The sequence below is a fragment of the Pinus tabuliformis genome, chromosome Q (assembly GCF_031772625.1).
Source record: "Pinus tabuliformis cultivar Carrire ecotype Pingquan chromosome Q, CPIR1, whole genome shotgun sequence".
Taxonomy (NCBI): Eukaryota; Viridiplantae; Streptophyta; class Pinopsida; order Pinales; family Pinaceae; genus Pinus; species Pinus tabuliformis.
The window spans coordinates 804,883,646-804,893,485 of record NC_142296.1 but is presented as its reverse complement, the minus strand read 5'-3'; the positions used below and the strand labels follow the sequence as shown (position 1 = coordinate 804,893,485).

The 9,840-nt window shown below is 47.0% G+C and overlaps 2 non-coding genes and 1 pseudogene across 2 annotated transcripts; all 3 read right to left on the bottom strand.

The window, feature by feature from the left end:
- Window positions 1-1,050: 1,050 nt before the first annotated feature.
- On the bottom strand, window positions 1,051-4,459 carry LOC149221938 (25S ribosomal RNA). Its single transcript, XR_016249968.1, has one exon. It is a non-coding gene; the product is annotated as a 25S ribosomal RNA (ribosomal RNA).
- Window positions 4,460-4,706: 247 nt separating this feature from the next.
- Window positions 4,707-4,860, bottom strand: LOC149221937 (5.8S ribosomal RNA). Its single transcript, XR_016249764.1, has one exon. It is a non-coding gene; the product is annotated as a 5.8S ribosomal RNA (ribosomal RNA).
- A 2,966-nt stretch (window positions 4,861-7,826) lies between these two features.
- On the bottom strand, window positions 7,827-9,635 carry LOC149221936 (18S ribosomal RNA; annotated as a pseudogene).
- Between the last annotated feature and the right edge of the window lie 205 nt (window positions 9,636-9,840).

Below are 9,840 nucleotides of genomic sequence, written 5' to 3'. Positions count from 1 at the left end.
AACCTCGCATTTCCATTGTGCCATAAAATATGGAAACCCGCGGTTCCATCAAGGGCAAGACATGGAAACCCAAAGTTTCCTAGGCTTGTGTGCCACTGGTTTCGGTATTTGAGCGACATGGAAACCCGAAGTTTCCCAAGCTTGGGCACTACTGGTTTCGGTCATGGCGCGACATGGAAACCCCAAGTTTCCCAGGCTTGGACGCTGCCAGTTTTGGTCGTGGCACGACATGGAAACTCCAAGTTTCCCAAGCTTGGGTACCAGGGTGCACCATGGAAACCCTGAGTTTCCCCAAGCTTGGGCGCCATTGGTTTCGGTCATGGCGCGACATGGAAACCCCAAGTTTCCCAGGCTTGGGTTCCACGGTGTGACATGGAAACCCCAAGTTTCCTCGGGCTTGGGCTCGAGGGCGCGACATGGAAACCCCAAGTTTCCTCAGGCTTGGGCGCCGCCGGTTTCAATCGTGATGCGACATGGAAACCCCAAGTTTCCCCAGGCTTGGGCAGCGGGGCGCGACTTGGAAACCCCAAATTTTGGGCATGGCATGGAAACCCCAAATTTTTTTGCGCCGGGTAGAAGCCCCAAATTTTAGGCGCCAGGTGGAAACCCCAAATTTTGGGCGCGACATGGAAACCCCAATTTTTTTTGCGTTAGTCGAAACCCCCAAATTTTAGGCACTGGATGGAAACCCCAAATTTTTGGTGCGACATGGAAGCCCCAAATTTTAGGCGTTGGGTGGAAACCCCAAATTTTGGGCACCGGGGCATGGCATGGTAACCCCAATTTTTCCCATGCTTGGGTACCTTTTTCGTCGCAACATGGAAAACCCAAATTTTGGGCGTCGGGGTGCGACATGGAAACCACAAAATTTTGGGCGCTGGGGCGCAACATGGAAACCCCAATTTTCATGGGCTTCGGCGCCTTTTCTGTCACGGCATGGAAACCCCAAATTTCCTACCCCAAAGCAATAAAAAATTATTGTCTGGAGGAAGAGGCAAAGGTGTGAGAGCGGGAGGGTTATCCGGATTTGTTTGTGACAAGAGCAAAGCTCTAAATCGAGGCAACCAAGGGTTGAATCTCAGTGGATCATGGCAGCAAGGTCGCTCTGCCACTTACCATACCCTGTCACATATTTAAGTTGTCTACAAAGGATTCTTATCAATCACTGTTTGGAATTGAACTTCAAAGCTGCCCCAACTGAGATGCTTCACTGTCACAGTTTGCAAATGACACGGGCCCTTGGGGTGACAAAGCGATGCCCCTACTGTGGGTCGAGATATAGTCAAAGAGTGACATGCACTGCTTCTAGCGTGGATTCTGACTTAGAGCCGTTCAGTCATAATCCAACACATGGTAGCTTCGCGCCATTGGCTTTTCAACCAAGCGCGATGACCAATTGTGTGAATCAATGGTTCCTCTCGTACTAAGTTGAATTACTATTATGGTGCGGTTCATCAGTAGGGTAAAACTAACCTGTCTCATGACGATCTAAACCGAACTCACATTCCCTATTGGTGGGTGAACAATCCAACACTTAGTGAATTCTTCTTCATAATGATAGGAAGAGCTAACATTGAAGGATAAAAAAGAAACATTGCTATGAATGCTTGGCTGCCACAAGCTAGTTATCCCTGTGGTAACTTTTCTGACACCTCTAGCTTCAAATTCTAAAAATCTAAAGGATCGATAGGCCAGGCTTTCACGGTTTGTATTCGTACTGAAAATCAAAAGCAAATGAGCTTTTACCCTTTTGTTCCACACGATATTTCTGTTCTCGTTGAGCTCATCTTAGGACACCTGCGTTATCTTTTAACAAATGTGCCGCCCTAGATAAACTCCCCACCTGACAATGTCTTCCCCCTGGATCGACCCACTGAAACATGCCTTAAGGCAAAAAATAGGGCTAGTGCCCCATCTGCACCCCACGGAATAAGTAAAATAACGTTAAAAGTAGTGGTGTTTCACTTGTGCTGAAAACAGCTCCCACTTATTCTACACCTCTCAAGTCCTTTCACAAAGTCGGACTAGAGTCAAGCTCAACAGGGTCTTCTTTCCCCACTAATTATGCCAAGCCCGTTTTCTTGGCTGTGGTTTTGCTAGATAGTAGATAGGGATAGTGGGAATCTCATTAATCCATTCATGCACGTCACTAATTAGATGACGAGGCATTTGGCTACCTTAAGAGAGTCATAGTTACTCCCGCCATTTACCCGCGCTTGGTTGAATTTCTTCACTTTGAAATTCAAAGCACTGGGTAGAAATCACATTGCATCAGCATCCATAGGGACCATCACAATCCTTTGTTTTAATTAAATAGTCAGATTCCCCTCTTCCATACCAGTTCTGAGTCAACTGTTCAACACCTAGGGAAAAGCCCACAACAGGGGGCATTCTATGCCTGTAACCCAATCGGCATGCAACTGCCCACCCTCGCCACAAGAGCAGCTCAAGTAGACTCCTGGCAGCACATGAGTTGAGGGGGTAGACCCCTAGGCCCAGCCCTCAGAGCCAATCCTTTTCCTGAAGTTACGGATCCATTCTGCTCACTTCCCTTACCTACATTTTTCTATTGACCAGAGGCTATTCACCTTGGAGACCTGATGCAGTTATGAGTACGACCAAGCATGAATGGTACTTGGTCCTCCAAATTTTCAAGGGCCACCAAGGGCACACCAGACACTGCAAGATGTGCAGTGCTCTTCCAGCTGCTGGACCCTATCTCCAGGTGAATCGATTCCAGGGTGGGCAAGCTGTTAAAAAGAAAATATAACTCTTCCCAGGGCCCCCGACGATGTCTCTGAATTTCCTAACGTTGTCGCCCACTGCCATGTCCCAGTTTGGGAATATTAACCTGATTCCCTTTCGATGCTCATGCAAAGTGCATCATTGATACAAGGCTTCCCCATCTCTTAGGATCAACTAACCCATGTCCAAGTGTTGTTCACATGGAACCTTTCCCCACTTAAGTCTTCAAAGTTGTCATTTGAATATTTTCTACTACCACCAAGATATGCATCGGGGGATGATCCACCCAAGCTCACACCCGAGGTTTCTCAATGACCCCCACATCCTCCTACTCATGGAGCTAGGCAATTTCTCCAATGCTCGAGTATAGGTTGCGCGCTTCAGTGCCATCCATTTTCGGGGCTAGTTGATTCAGTAGGTGAGTTGTTACACACTCCTTAGTGGATTTAGACTTCCATGACCACTGTCCTACTGTCTTAATCAACCAACACCCTTTTTGGGCTCTAGGTTAGCACATAATTCGGCACTGTTACTTGACTTTTGGTTCATTCTGCATCACCAGTTCTACTTACCAAAAATGGCCCACTTGGAGCTCTCGATTCCACAGCGCGGCTCAATGGAGTAGCTACACCCTCTTACCTATTTAAAGTTTGAGAATAGGTCGAGGGCGTTACACCCCCGATGCCTCTAATCATTTTCTTTACCCGATAAAATGAGCACATGAGCTCCAACTATCCTGAGGGAAACTTCGGAGGAAAATAGCTACTAGATGGTTCGGTTAGTCTTTCGCCCCTATACCCAAGTCAGACAAATGATTTGCACGTCAGTATCGCTACGAGCCTCCACTAGAGTTTCCTCTGGCTTCACCTTGCTTAGGCATAGTTCACCATCTTTCAGTTCCCAACAGGTGTGCTTTCACTCAAACCCTTCACATAAGCTCAAGGTCGGTCGACAATGCACCCCCCGAGAGAGGGGATCTCGCCCGTTAGCTTCCTTGCGCCTCACAGGTTTTCAAACTCACCGACTCGCACACATGTTAGACTCCTTGGTCCGTGTTTCAAGACGGGTCGAATGGAAAGCCCACCAACCAACACCACGAGCGCGCAGGTGCACATGGCCTACCACAAGGGTGCATGCTTCGTTCCTCGACCACCGCAATGGCAATCTGACAGGCAGTAATCCACCCATGATTGTGACGATGCAGCAACCCGTGTTGGTTTGCACCTCAAGTCGAGTAGCAGACCAGCCTGAGTCATTCCACATCCGATCGAAATGCATCGATAACCTCCATCTACTTCCCTCCCAGCAATTTCAAGCACTCTTTAACTCTCTTTTCAAATTCCTTTTCATCTTTCCCTTGCGATACTTGTTTTCTATCAGTCTCTCGCCCGTATTTAGCCTTGGACAGAATTTACCACCCAATTAGGGATGCATTCACAAAAAATCCAACTTGTCGACAATCCCTCGTGATGCGGCAGTGGCTCGACCCTATGAGGCTGTCACCCTCTCAGGTGCCCCCTTCCAAGGGACTTGCCCCAAGTCCACCACTAAGGATGATTCTACAAACTAAAATTTAGGCGATGCTTCTGCCCAATTTTCATGTTGGGCTCTTCCTAGTTCGCTCGCCGCTACTAGGGGAATCCTTGTAAATTTCTTTTCCTCCACTTAATTATATGCTTAAACTCAGCGGGTGTTCTCGCCTGAGATGAGGTTGCAAAGTTAGAGCTAAATCCACCCTACCCAATGGGAGGACAAGAGACAAAAAAGCAAGTTTGAGTGATGCCACACAAATCTCGCATTAGCTAACGCCGACTGCCCATCCAAGGGGACAAGATCACTGCTCACCGACGCACACCATGAAACATCGCTCGAGATATTTCAACCAATTGCACCGCATTGGGCACGAAAAACCAGCTCCAGTGCTCCCTAACATATTGTAGGGAGAACGTTTGAATGGGATGTGATGGCCACATAGACATGCCCTTGACCGAGGCCTCAAGCGCAAATTGCGTTCAAAAACTTGATGATTCACGGGATTCTTCAATTCACACTAAGTATCGCATTTCGCTACGTTCTTCATTGTAACAAGAGCCGAGATATCTGTTGCCAAGATTCGTTTCCACGTATTACCAAAAAATCCACCACAACACTGAATAGGGGCACCCCCCCACAACAAATGTAAGGCTAAGGGCCAAAAGGAGGAAAGGAAGAAAAATGCATGAAAGAAAGAGAAACAAAGGTGTCTACCCCCCTCACAGGAGGAGGCTCAAATAGAGAACAATCTCCCCAAGCCCCACGCCCTCGCAAAAAGGGGGGAAATGCATGGAACAACAATCGAGAAGGACTAGGGTGGCCACCCCAGGAGCTCACACTACTTTTAATCCTTCCTGAACACCAGTCCACAACAATTCCCCCTTTTCTCCGTAAAGCTAGGGACCGAAAGGAAGAAGGGAAGAAAACAAGGTGAAAGAAATAGAGATCAAACGTGGCTACCAGCTCACAAGGGGAGGCTCAAACAAAGCACAAGCCTCCCAAGCCCCATGCCTTTGCAAAATGGGGGAAATTCAAGGGGACGACGATCGAGAAGGATTAGGGTGGCCACCCCGGGAGATCGCACTGCGTTTCGTCCTTCCCGAACACCAATCTACAACAATCCCACCTTTTATCCGTAAATCTAGGGGCCATAAGGAAGAAGGGAAGAAAACAACATGAAAGAAAGGGATACCAACCATGGCTACCGGCTCACAAGGGGAGGTTTCAAATAGAGAAAAAGCTTCCCCAACCTTGTGCCTTTGCAAAAGGGGGGAAACTGCAAGGGACGACGATAAATAAGGACTAGGGTGGCCACCCTGGGAACTTGCACTACGTTTCGTCCTTCTCGAACACCAATCCACAACAATCCCACCTTTTCTCCATAAAGCTAGGGTCCAAAAGGAAGAAGGGAAGAAAACAACATGAAAGAAAGAGAGATATCAACCATGACTACCGGCTAACAAGGGGAGGCTTCAAACAGAGAACAAGCTTCCCCAACCCCATGCCTTCACAAAAATGGGAGGAACTACAAGGGATGGTGATCGAGAAGGACTATGGTGGCCACCCTAGGAACTTGCACTGCTTTTCGTCCTTCCCGAACACCAATCCATAGCAATCCCACCTTTTCTCTGTAAAGCTAGGGGCCAAAAGGAAGAAGGGAAGAAAACAACATGAAAGAAAGAGAGATATCAAACGTGTCTACTGGCTCACAAGGGGAGGCTCAAACAGAGAACAAGCTTCCCCAACCCCGTGCCTTCGCAAAAAGGGGGGAACTGTAGGGGACGACAATCGAGAAGGAATAGGGTGGCCACCCCCAGAACTCGCACTGCTTTTCATCCTTCCTGAACACCAATCCACAGCAATCCCAACTTTTCTCCATAAAGCTAGAGGCCAAAAGCAAGAAGGGAAGAAAGCAACATGAAAGCAAGAGACATCAAACATGGCTACTAGCTCATAAGGGGAGGCTCAAATAAAGAACAAGCTTCCCAAACCCCGTGCCTTCACAAAAAGGGGGGAACTGCAGGGGACGATGATCGAGAAGGACTAGGGTGGCCAGCCCCGGAACATGCACTACTTTTTGTCCTTCATGAACACCAATCCACAACAATCCCACCTCTTCTCCATAAAGCTAGGGGCAAAAGCAAGAAGGAAAGAAAACAACACTGAAGAAACAAAGATGCCAAGAAAAGAGAGAAGCTCAACAACACGCTGAGTAGACGTCCGCTGACCAAAAAGAAATCAAACAAGGCACCCAATCAAAAAGCATCCCACTCTTCACACCCTCCCACATACAGTATGGCACAACACCCTTTCTAGCTTACAACATAACAAAAAACAATCAAACAACCAAGCACATAAATCATAGCCTAAAGTTGACCACTAGAAAAGACAAGGGTCATGATGAGACCAGTGTCTAGAGCACATTACTAAGTGGTAAACAACCCCCCAACCCGACACAAGGCTTCAAACAACAAATAGACTATTAATAGCAAACCCAATATGCTATTGCACCCCTCTGTGTACAAAACACCCAACAACCTTTCCAGCAAGAAAGTCAACAGGGGTCAAGAATCAAAATCCAAAGAAGAGTTGTCACGAGCAGACACTCAATGCTAGAGAAAGCCATAGGGCCACAAATACATTGATGGTGCAAGGCCACTAAAGAGAGGGACGTCCGCAAAGTGCACACCACCAAACAAAGAAATGACCAAGTCCCACAAAAAACCCACAATCCAAAGGGAGGAACAAAGACACAACCCGTTACTTCTTTTTCCCTTGGAAAGGGAGTGGCTCACGAGAGGACGAGGAATTCCCTCAATGGAAAAGGCACAAGATAAGATTGCCACCCTCATGCCCATCACCGAGGAAAATTGCAATCTCGATGGAGCTCAGACCGAGGGAGGGGTTTTCCATTACCTGGACAACCAACCCTTCTGCGAGGGCATGTCGAGGAACGGTCGGGAGGACTAGGGTGGCTAGGCCAACGAGTTGAACCATTCTTCATCCATCCCATACTGACCCCACCCCAACAATTTCCCCTCACGGAAGGTTTGAGCTACTAGGTGCACGAGCAAACACTCCCTCAACCCAACCACCAGTGAAAAAGCTCACCCAAACAACACATCAACCACCACCGCCTTTTTGAGAGAACCAACTATGGAAGCCCGCAGCCTTGGCCCATGCCTTCCAATGAAAAAAAGACCAAGCACCGCCGCTATGAATGAGTCTAAATTTATCCATCATATTTCCCAAGCACCTCAACTGCAGAAACCATGCCCGGCCGAACAGATCGTCAGAAGGGCTCCCAAGAAACAAGCTTCCAAAACCCCTACAAAAACACATTGGGGGAAAGAAAAATAAAGGATGGGTAGGAAAAGCACAAGCATGGCTTGCAAGCCCACACACAAAAAAACAAGCGTTACCACAAGACAAGCAACCAACAATGTTCCCGCCAAACACCAAATCTGCTCCCCTAGAGACACACCACATAGTCCCACATTGCAATCAAAACCCAACCAACCTGAACCAAAAAAGAAAACCCCTACTATCAATGATCCTACCACAGGTTCACCTACGGTAACCTTGTTATGACTTCTCCTTCCTCTGAATGATAAGGTTCAATGAACTTCTCATGACATCAACGGCGGCGAACCACCATCGTCAACGCAATCCGAACACTTCACTGGATCATTCAATTGGTAGGAGTGACGGTCGGTGTGTACAAAGGGCAGGGACGTAGTCAACATGAGTTGATGACACGCTCTTGCTAGGAATTCCTCATTTAAGACCAATAATTGCAATGGTCTATCCCCATCATGATGCAATTTGAGAAGATTTCCTGATCCTCTCGAACCAGGAAGAAAAACTTGTTGGCCGCATTAGTGTAGTGCACGTGCAGCCCAGAACATCTAAGGGCATCACAGACCTGTTATTGCCTCAAACTTCCATGGCCTAAATGGCCATAGTCCCTCGAAGAAGCTGGCCACGAAGGGGAACCTTCGCGTAGCTAGTTAGTATGCTTAGGTCTTGTTCATTATTGGAATTTACTAGACAAATCGCTCCACCAACTAAGAATGGCCATGCACCACCACCCATAGAATCAAGAAAGAGCTCTCAATCTGTCAATCCTTACTATGTCTGGACCTGGTAAGTTTCCTCGTGTTGAGTCAAATTAAGTCGCAGGCTCCACTCTTAGTGGTGCCCTTCTGTCAATTCCTTTAAGTTTTAGCCTTGCGACCATACTCCCCCCGAAACCTAAACACTCTGATTTCTCAGAAGGTGCTGGTGGAGTCCTTAGAGAAACATCTGTCGATCCCTGGTTGGCATCGTTTATGGTTGAGAATAGGACGGTATCTGATTGTCTTCGAGCCCCCAACTTTCATTCTTGATTAATGAAAACATCCTTGGAAAATGCTTTTACAGTGGTCCGTCTTTCATAAATCCAAGAATTTCACCTCTGATAATGAAATATGAATGCCCTCGACAGTCCCTATTAATCATTACTCTGGTCCCGAAGGCCAACACAATAGGACAAGATTCCTATCACGTTATTCCATGCTAATGTATTCAGAGCATAAGCTTGCTTTGAGCACTCTAATTTTTTCAAAGTAATAGCGCTGGAGCCGCGACCCAACTAATTAAGGCCAGGAGCACACCGCCGACAAAAGGGATGGAAGGGTAGGTGCACACTGAGTAGGTGGACTGACCTTTATGAACCAATATCCAACTACGAGCTTTTTAACTACAACTTAAATATACGCTATTGGAGCTGGAATTACTGCGACTGCTGGCACCAAACTTGCCCTCCAATGGATCCTCGTTAAGGGATTTAGATTGTACTCATTCCAATTATCAAACTCGATGAGCCCAGTATTGTTATTTATTGTCACTACCTCTCCATGTTAGGATTGGGTAATTTGTGCACCTGCTGCCTCCCTTGGATGTGGTAGCCATTTCTTAGGCTCCCTCTCTAGAATTGAACCCTAATTCTCCGTCACCCATCACCACCATGGTAGGCCTCTATCATACCATTGAAAGTTGATATGGCAGAAATTTGAATGAAGCATCACGAGCACAAGGGCTGTGTGATCCGTCGAGTTACCATAATTCATTGGAGAAGTGGGCAAGCCTGCACTGACCTTTTATCTAAAAAATGCATCCCTTCCAAAGAGTCAGGACTTGGTGCACATATTAGCTCTGGAATTACTATGGTTATCTGAGTAGTATGCTACCATAAAAAAACTATAATTTATTTAATGAGCCACCCACAGTCTCACAATCTGAATTAGTTCTTACTTAGACATGCATGGCTTAATCATTGAGACAAGCATATGACTATTGGCAGGACCAACCAGGTAGCACTCTCCCACTTCAAAGGGCATTTTGGGCACTCTCTTACTAAGAGCCAACTCGAACACCCATCAAGTCAAAGAGATGTCAAAATATCATGTAAAACTTTTATGCCTTGCAACTCTTGCATCCCAAGAAGAAAGCACATTAAACATGCCAACGACATGGTGAACAAATGGGTAGTCCTACTGAGCCACAACGCACCAAGGCGAC